Source organism: Pongo abelii, chromosome 7 (genome assembly GCF_028885655.2).
Source record: "Pongo abelii isolate AG06213 chromosome 7, NHGRI_mPonAbe1-v2.0_pri, whole genome shotgun sequence".
Classification (NCBI taxonomy): domain Eukaryota; kingdom Metazoa; phylum Chordata; class Mammalia; order Primates; family Hominidae; genus Pongo; species Pongo abelii.
The window spans coordinates 13321747-13330468 of record NC_071992.2 but is presented as its reverse complement, the minus strand read 5'-3'; the positions used below and the strand labels follow the sequence as shown (position 1 = coordinate 13330468).

The 8722-nt window shown below is 44.3% G+C and overlaps 1 long non-coding RNA gene across 1 annotated transcript; it reads right to left on the bottom strand.

Moving 5' to 3' along the window:
- Positions 1-4758: 4758 nt before the first annotated feature.
- Positions 4759-7932, bottom strand: LOC129060888 (uncharacterized). The gene is made up of 3 exons (XR_008527750.2): positions 7790-7932; positions 5236-5338; positions 4759-4948 (listed from the first exon to the last, which is right to left on the bottom strand). It is a non-coding gene; the product is annotated as an uncharacterized LOC129060888 (long non-coding RNA).
- Positions 7933-8722: the final 790 nt, after the last annotated feature.

The window sequence follows — 8722 nt, the reverse complement described above, 5'->3', positions numbered from 1 at the left end:
AACTTGGTAAGACTGGTCTTTGGAACTTGCCCACCCCATTTGAGTGGAAGTGTGGCCTAATCACCCACGGCGTGCCTGTACCGGCACTTTGGTTCTTGTTTTTGACTTGACTTGAATTGCTTGATACTTTGGTTTTGGTTTTGACCTGGCTTGGATTTCTGGATACTCCGATTTTAGTTTTGATTCTGGTCTGGTGTAAAATGAAAAAGTGTGTGTATGCCCTTTTTACCCGTTCTTTGTTATGTGGTGTGCGTGTGGTGTGAGCGTGGTGTTTTGTCTCGAGTGAAACATGGGTCAGACACAAAGTAAGCCCACTCTGCTAGGAACTATGTTGAAAAATTTCAAGGAAGGATTTAGTGGAGACTATGGGGTTATTATGACACCAGGGAAACTTAGAGCTTTATGGGAAATAGATTGGCCAACATTAGAAGTGGGTCGGCCATCAGAAGGAAGCCTGGACAGGTCCCTTATTTCTAAGGAGTGGCACAAGGTAACTGGTAAAGGATACTTAGACTAGTTCCCATACATAGACACTTGGTTATAGCTGGTGCTAGATCCCCCACAGTGGCTAAGAGGGCAGGCAGCAGCAATGCTAGTAGCAAAGGGACAAATAGCGAAGGAAGGATCCCGCTCCACCTGCCCAGGGAAATCAACTCCTGAAGTTCTGTTCGACCCAACATCAGAAGACCCATTGCAGGAGATGGCACCGGTGATCCCACTGGTGCCCTCCCCTTACCAGGGAAAGAGGCTCCCCACTCTTGAGCCCACAGTGCTTGCGCCTCCACAAGACAAGCATATCCCCAGGCCACCCAGAGTAGACAAGAGAGGAGGTGAAGACTCGGGAGGAACCCCTTCCTTGGCAGTTCGTTTATGACCCAAAACTTTGTGGCTCACATCTGTAATCCCAGCACTTTGGGAGGCTGAGGCAGGAAAATGGCTTGAGCCAAGGAGTTCAAGACCAGCATGAGCAACATGGCAAAATCCCATATCTAAAAAATACCAAAAAATTTAACTGGGCATTGTGGCCTGCACCTGTAGCCCCAGCTACTCCAGAGGCTGAGATGGGAGCTTGGGGAGGTCAAGGCTGCAGTGAGACAAGATCGTACCACTGCACTCCATCCTGGGTGACAGAGTGAGACCCTGTCTCAAAATGTATATATGTAAAATCTGTAAGAAAGAAATATTATACTTTGATTCATGAAGCATTACAGGGCCTAATAGTTGCTCTGGTCTGCTTGTGAATGAAGGTTCAGCAGCAATTTCTTCTCTTAGTTAAGCCTTTTCCTCTGCTAGTTATAGAACTTAGACCTTGAAGGAGTCTCCATTACTATCTAAGCCTAGGCGAGGAGAAAAACTAAAGCAGGGTTTCCAAGTGGACACTGCTAGTTAATGGAGAGCCAGGAAGAAAACCCACTTCATCTGTTCTCCAGCCCCTCCTGTATTCTGATCCCACTCACAATATTCACCCAACAAATATGTTAGGCTTGGCTGTGGCCTAGCACTGTTCTGAGTGCTGAAGATAGAGCCCTGGACAGTCAGCCCGGCCCCTTCTTTCTCCCATCTTTGTAGGGAAGATAGAAAATAAATGCACAAAACCACTCCAGGTGGCCACAGGTGCTGTTAAGAAAGCAAATCATAGCAATGTGATGGAAAATGATGAGGTGAGGTTGGTTCTTAAGGCTGAAGGACAGAGAAGGCCTGTCTGAGTAGAGGCTCAGCTGTGGTCATTGGTGGAGTCACAAGCTAAGTCAGAACTCACCTGAGGAATCATATCCAACACTGATGGGGACCCACTGGGTCATCTCTCACCTACACTGGAGGAAGAGGAGGGCGATGAGTCATTACACAGCCTGCAGAAAATATAAAAACAGGCTGGGGCTGGGCACGGTGGCTCACACCTGTAATCCTAGCACTTTGGGAGGCTGAGGCAGATGGATCATTTGAGGTCAGGACTTTGAGACCAGACTGGCCAACACTGTGAAACCCCACAATCCCAGCTACTTGGGATTGTGTGAACCTGGGAGGCAGAGGTTGCAGTGAGCCAAGATTGTGCCACTGCACTACCTCCTGGGTGACAGAGCAAGACCCTGTTGGCAAGGGGGGTGGGGCGGAGAGGGAGGAAGGAAGGAGCACGATGTCTGATTCTGCCTCCTAAAAGCATTGCTAAGTAATTCACCACACCTGAGACATACACACATGGTAAGCTCTCCTGAAACATCACTGTGAAGTATCTGAAAGCTTTTTAGACTAATGGCATTTGAAAAATCCTGCATTCTAGCCGGGCCTGGTGGCTCACGCCTGTAATCCCAGCACTTTGGGAGGCCGAGGCGGGCAGATCACAAGGTCAGGAGATGGAGACCATTCTGGCTAACAAGGTGAAACCCCGTCTCTACTAAAAAATGCAAAAAAATTAGCCAGGTATGGTGGTGGGTGCCTGTAGTCCCAGCTACTCGGGAGGCTGAGGCAGGAGAGGCGGGAGGCAGAGCTTGCAGTGAGCCGAGATCGCGCCACTGCACTCCAGCCTGGGTAACAGAGTGAGGCTCCATCTCAAAAAACAAACAAAAGAAAAATCCTGCATTCTAAAAATCCAATGCCTGACCTTTGCCACTATCTCCTTCAGTTTATGCCATTTCTCTCCTGAGGAAACAAACTTTAAAACATTGTTTTAAAGTGTAATAGGATGAATTATCAATCCATTAAAGAAAACACACCCTCTCTAATTAGCAACTGTTCACAAGAAAATTGCTCACTGCTGCAGGGCTAGATAAGTGTCAGCCCAAAGTTAGAGAAATTGCACGAGCAACATGTTCCAATTCAATTATTTTGTCCTCACTCAGCCAAGTAATTGATGTCTGATCATTGTGCCTGGTGGGTGTTGATAGAATGGCACTGATTTCTCCCTGGCCTGGACCAAGATCATGAGCAGCTTCTGGATTGTGACTCAAGGGACAAAAGAGTTAACAAGGCAGGTTCATGAGCAAATGTGTCCCCAGACCAATCCCCCTGAGCAAAGGGAGACAGGGCAGCCATCCCCGTGGGATCAGAGCAGTGACTGTCCTGGTCACCTGCCAGCCTTCTGGCCGGGAGTTGGTACCCCCAAGCAGCCTCTTTGACTTAGTAAAACTCTCCACTTCTAGATCCAGAACCCACAGAAGCAACTTTGTGTTTGGCAAAAGGAAACCAGGTGGGGTTTCTCCCCTTCCTGTTAGAGATGTAATTAACAGGGACAATGGTCACTTCTTAAAAAGCCTATCTTTAGATGATTGACTGAGTGCTTCATTTCATGCTGTTTGATGACCTTGATAGCTAAATGGTGATTGAATGAAAGATGTTTAAGTGCTGTTACTTCATATTCAAGAAGCATGGGGAAATGTATCCTTCAGATGCCCATGTCCACGGGGAAGTGGGGAGAATTTCTGAACAGCCATCTGAAGGACTAGGGAGTCTAATCACAGCCCAGGGACATCACATTTCAGCACTAACTGAACAAAGAGCTAGATTATGCAGCTCATTAGCATCACACATCCAAATAGATCCCAGCCGTCCAAATCTGCTTTCGTTCAAAATTGCTGTTTGTGTAACTTAAATAATACCATAGGACTTACTGATATAAACATCCTATTTGGTAGAAAAGCATTCATAGAAACAAAAGCCCAATGCTGAGACTGAGAAATATCAAAGAAACACCTTGCCGTATTTGGATGCTCTCATGGACCCTTGCTGGACAGCTGACAACTGCTGGGCTCTGTCTCGCTTTGATGGCGATTCAGCAGGCAGAACTCCTAGACATCTAGGAGTGAGCAGCAGATGGCTTTCTCCCGAAGAATAGATAATACAATATATTGGTCAATAGAACATGTGATGTTAGGATTTAAAAACAACACACACATACACACACACACACATTGTGGGTGTTTTCAAGTTGAAAGGGATCTTTGATGACCATCTAGTTCAACCCAAGACCCACCTTGGGCCACACAGTTAGTTTAGAGGCAGACCCAGAACATGAAACCAGGTTTTCTGGACTGCTGAATCAGCTCTTTCTACTTCATTGAGCTGTCACTTAGGGAACAGATTTTAATCACCTGAGTTTTGTTGTTGTTGTTGTTGTTGTTTTAATCAACAGACGTATTCAACTTGCTTCACACTTGAGATAGGCATCTCTCAAAGTACAAGATGGAAAAGCCACCATCTTTCAGAGCTCCACCCACCCCAGGCTCCAGGATGGAGTTACTGTTGATCCATGATGGAGGGTGGGTGAGGGGGCAGGCAGGATTTTGAAAAATCTGAAAGACAACCTGGAAACGACTCTAGAATGTTCTAGTGATCACAAGAGTTCCAGGAAGCATTACGGGTTTGTGGCCCACAGGCTTTAGTGACTGAGTGATCAGGAGGAGACATTTTGGTTGGGGACAGAGTCGGGGAGAAACACTCCCTTCATCAGGGGAAATCCACAGAAAAGGGAGTCTGGGAGTGTGTTTAATTATGCCTAGTGTTCCATTATTAGAATGCTAAGCATGTGGGAGGTATTTATATCCTGCTCAAAGTCATCACCAAGGTCTGATGTTTCACACGTCTGCAATTCAAAAAATTGTAACCTCCAGCATAAATGGGTTAACTACATTGCAGACACCTACTGAGTATTGACTATATGGAATGCATTGTGTCTTCTCATGAAAAGGATGATAAAGGGAGGTGTGGGTGCATAAGAGTGGGGATTGGAGAGTAGGGATTGTGCTTAGAATTAAAGTCACTTGCCTTGGAGTTCTATGTCAGGTGCGCTGGTAGACTCAGAATGAGAATAGAGCAGGGTCAAGGTACTGGATCTCAGATGCAGAGAATAGACAGACCACCTTCCTTTTCATTTTCAATTATAAGTCATTAAGGACAAGGAACTTGAGCATGTTGTCTACTTCTTAGAATTCCCCACAACTTCTAGAAAAGTGTCCTGTATATACCAGATGCATAGTAAATATTTGTTGAGAAAGGAAATAATGAATCGGGTTAAATAGTGATTCATTTATTTGGACTCTTTGGGAGATATTAGTCATGTCCCTCTCTTCTTAAAGATGTGTTGCTGGACATAATTTTACCTTTTTTGAGATGTAGCATTGATTATTTTACTGTGTACACTGTGCAACTTTGGGGTTTTTGACGTGTGAGCTGTTGGCCCCTACAGATAGGGGATTTTTTTTTTTTTTTTTTACTCTGAGTTTTTTCTGTTTCCATCCTTACCTTGCCCATCACCCTGAGTGTGAAGCAGACATGCTCTAGGGGCCTGGAAACAACAGTGAACAAGACTGATGTGTTTCTTTCTTTATGGGGCTTCCAGTCTAATCTGGAATGCAAACAAACCAAGTGAATCATTACCATATGAGCCAGTTCTATGAAGAAAACTGCTAAGATAGAGATAATATTCAAGGATAATATTCATCTCTACAAAAAATTTAATTAGCTGGGCATACTGGCACATGCGTGTAATCCCAGCTACTCAGGAGGCTGAGATGGGAGGATGGCTTGAGCTTGGGAAGTCGAGGATGCAGTGAGCCATGACTGTGCCACTGCACTCCAGCCTGGGCAACAGAGTAAGACCCTGTCTCAAAAAAATAAAAAATAAAAAAGGACTAAAAACTGCCAACAAATATCAGAAACAACCATTTGTTATAAACTGCCACTGACTGGAAGCCTTACTGATAATATAAACAGTTGATTAACACACATTTTGTATGTTACTATATTATATACTATATTCTTACAATAAAGTAAGCTAGAGAAAAGAAAATGTTTAGGAAATCATAAGGAAGAGACATGGATTTACTATTTATTAAGTGGAAATGGATTATCATAAAGGTCTTCATCCTCATTGTCTTTGCATGAGTAGGCTGCAGAGGAGGAAGAGGAGGGGTTCGTTCTGCTGTGCCAGGGGTGACAGCAGTGGAGGTGGAGGAGTTGGGGGAAGTGGAAGGGGAGGCAGGAGATACAGGCACACTCGGTATTATAACTTTTACTGAAAAAATATGGATGCAGCAGTTCAACCCCGTGTTGTTCAAGGGTTAAGTGTAATTAATCAGGAATCCTGTCTCCTTTCATCTTGTGATGCTGGCCTCTATCTACATTAGGTGAAGAGAGGACTGGAGGCTCATTTGAGATATTTTAAAAGGCCAATCCTGGAAGATGCTTACAATCATGTCTACCCCATCATATCAGTCAGAACCCAAACACACAGCCTCCAACTAACTTCGAGGAAGACTAGCAAGTGATGTCTCCCTGTGTGTCCAGGAAGAGGAAACCAGATTCCTGAAGATATAGCTGGTTTCCATCCTAGGAAGCTCTTCATTTAGTGGCCCAGAAAGATCAGCAGATGCAAAAGTACCTTTATTATTAGGAGGACCAACTGTAAAAAATTGTTAGAGAGGCAGAAACAAAGATGGGAGCCCGCAGAGATGAGATTGATTAATTCTGATTAATCAATAGGGGATAGCGGACACAGGGATGTTGCTAGAGGAAATGGGTTTGATCAGGGTGTTAATGCATTAATAGATATTTAAATGATGGACATAAAGGAGTGCAGTTAGACAAAGGCACAGATGTCAGGAGTTCATACCAGGCAGAAATAGTGAAGGACTTGGTAAGACTGGAGGAAACAGGAGTGGAGGACAAAGAGGGGTCAGATTCCCAACCAAGGGAATCTTGAGTGTTTTTAAAAATAGCTTGGATTTCGTCCTGCAGGCAATGTGACACCATGAAAGCTTTTTGAATAGGTAGTGACATCATCAGATTTATGTTTTAAAAAGAGATTTTCTTTTCCATGCATTTGATTGTTGGCTGAGGTTGGTGGGAAGCTTAATGGCTGATAATTAGGGATGTTGCTGTTTCATAACAGGCAAATCTTTTCTTCCAAGAATTTAAAACACTTTGCATGCATTGGAGAAACTCATTAATCTTCAAAGGCTTCAAGACTGGCACAGATGAATCCAATATTCCTATATGACCTACTTTACTGAACTGGAAAAACTGCATGCTGACAGCACAAATGATCTGTAAGAAGAGATGCAGGTTGTATGATATGTCAGCCTCGCAGAGAACTTTCCAAATACCACTGGGAGAACCAGAGCAACATGACAGCTCCACAGTATAGCCCAAAATACTGAAATTAGATTGCAGGGATGTGTAGAAACCCCTTGTGAATGTTGTCATTGGCACCTTTGAATTCTAACTTTAGCTTGTTACTGATCAGCTAATAATAGCCCATATCTTAAACTATAACCAAAAGGTAAATATCCATTTATTCATGGATTCTCAATCCTTCTGCTGCTTTATAGTATTGAGAGTTAAATGCATTTGTTACAGTACTTGTCTAAATACATGGAAATTTAGCTTAAGTCCTAACATAGATGAAGCTATTTTAGTTTCTCTGTGCCTCCTCAACTAAGGTCCCAAACCAGTGCTTTTCTTCCCCACACCCCCAGTCTGGAGGACAGTAGAAAATACGGCAACATGAAAATCCAGATTTTATGTGATCTTCAGAGAAGTTTAGCACACTTCACTTGGATAAAGTTACACTTGGTTCTCCACCCAGTGGCCACTTCTTTCCTTACTCTTTACAGTCAAGAGTCCTGATCTTGTCCAGATACTCACTTTTTTCTAACCTGACTCAGGAGCAAACCCAAATTAGTCTAATCTTATCATGGCCACCCGTGCCTCTTGTCAGCAATGAGTTTGGGATGATCTCATCCTGGTCACTGGGGCATGAGCAGTGGCCTGCTGGGGACCATCTTGAAAATGTTACCCTGATTTTGAAGAGCAGTAATGCAAACATCTGTTCCTCTTCTTCCATTGGTTGTTATTGTGTCAGGATATGGTGCCTGGAACCATAGTGGCCACCTTGCAGCCCTGGAGGGCCCAGTGGAAGCAATACTAGTACCTTGAAGGCACAGGGCAGGAAGACAGGGGGAGCCCAGGGCCCCGATGACATTGTGAAGTCACTGATGTAACCAGACCCAGAGTAGGGCTACACCAGAACCTCATTTGCAGGATCAGACCCAGAGTTGGGCTACACTGGACCTCATTTGCAGGATCAGACCCAGAGTTGGGATACACCAGAACCATTTGCAGGAGATGATCGTTTCTTTTCCTCTCTCTTTCTCTCTCTTTCTCTCTCTCTTTCTCTGTCTCTTTCTCTCTCTTTCTATCTCTCTTTCTCTCTCTCTTTCTCTCTCTCTCTCCCTCTCTCTCTTTCTTCTTTTATAAACTGTCCAATGGGGAGTTTTGTTACTTGAAACAGAAACATCATAACCAACCACAATGGTAATTTTCACCATTTTTTTGCATCCCAATGAGAAAAGCAGATGGTGAAAGCAGAGCCCTCGCACTATAAAACTCTAGTATAGATCATCACCGGTGCCCCCTGGAGTTGCACAAAGCAGGTTCCAGAGAGCAGACAGTGAGCAAATGGCTTGCTGCAGGCCACAGAGTGGATCAGCGCCAAAGCCAGAAAGAATCAAGCTGAGACAGTGTTTTCTCTAGAGGGCCAGCTAGAGTTTGGAGCCCGCCACACCAGGCTTGGGTTTCTTTGGTTATGACTTTGACCACTGAGCATCTTTAAGCTTTAGCTTTTCTCATCTGTAAAATACACACGTCGCGGGTTGTGAAAATACTAAATAATGCACGGTGAATTATCTAGCATAATGCTTACTGATCCTTTCAGGAAAGGGCAGCTTTT